The sequence below is a fragment of the Penaeus monodon genome, chromosome 21 (genome assembly GCF_015228065.2).
Source record: "Penaeus monodon isolate SGIC_2016 chromosome 21, NSTDA_Pmon_1, whole genome shotgun sequence".
NCBI lineage: Eukaryota > Metazoa > Arthropoda > Malacostraca > Decapoda > Penaeidae > Penaeus > Penaeus monodon.
In genome coordinates, this window is record NC_051406.1 from 1,737,969 (window position 1) to 1,739,152 (window position 1,184).

Genomic DNA, 1,184 nt, shown 5'->3' on the forward strand with positions numbered 1-1,184 from the left:
GTGAGTTATGGTGAAGTCACAGTGTCTTGAAAAAAGTTCATTGTTGTTCATTTTCCTTTACACCCTTTTCGTTATTATGGTGACTATTTGGTGGTGCGGTGTATAGTGAGTTTGTAGTTTTGCTGGAGAGAAGAATCATTAGAAAAAATATATATCCGTTATTAATTATGATATTAAAAGCAACTCTCAATTTAGGAATAATAAGACAAAATATGTAAAGTAAATTCAATTGCACACTCCTTCTTTTGCAAATATATACACACTTCATGATAAAAACAACACGCATAATAGAAAAACAACAATAATAATACACGCAGACACACAGACATACAAGCTTAGTGACATGCTACAACCCTCCCACGGAAGCTGGCGGTGTCTGGCAACTCCGTGATATAATCAAGCAATCTTGTTAATTAATGATCTTGGTTGCACATTGCACACAAACAACGCCCCGATAGCTGTCACATTCATAAGGAAATTCAAGAGTTTCATTAAATATGCGAGTTAAAGGAGGGTTTCATTTTATGCTTGAAGGCATAGATATATATATATATTTTTTAAATGATAATAATAACGAAAAACGATATCCCGCAACGAAGGTAATCATTTCGTTTATATTCTTGGAATCGAATCGCTTTTCCTTTGTTTCGATCGTCTTTTGTTTTTCGTACGGGAGGAAAAAAAGAGAAAAGGTTAAGAGGTAAATGGATGATTAATAAGTAATGAGAAATAGAAACTTCGCATTAATTTTATAACTTTTATTAGTGTAATCAATATGCAGTTTGTTCTTTTTATTCTTCATATACGTTGGTTTGATAAGTATCTGCAATGTAAGATGAGTTACGTGCAGTGTCTAATATCTTTTCACTATTATGCAAACGATTGCAATTGAATATGCAAGGAAATGTGCAACAACCAAATAAGATTGAAGATATCAGGTAAATGAATTATTGCTTATTGTCTTTAAAAGAACTTTCCTCTTCGCTGATATCTTCTTTCAAATCGAAACACGAGACAAAACAAGAATAATATGACCTTTGAATCACAATATAACATAGTCTCCCCTAACGGCAACCCATTCCGTTTTCTATGATGTCTACGCACGCTGCAAAATATGACTACGAACCTAAAGTAAATACCAGACGATACTAACCAAAAACCACAAATATAAATAGACAATCACC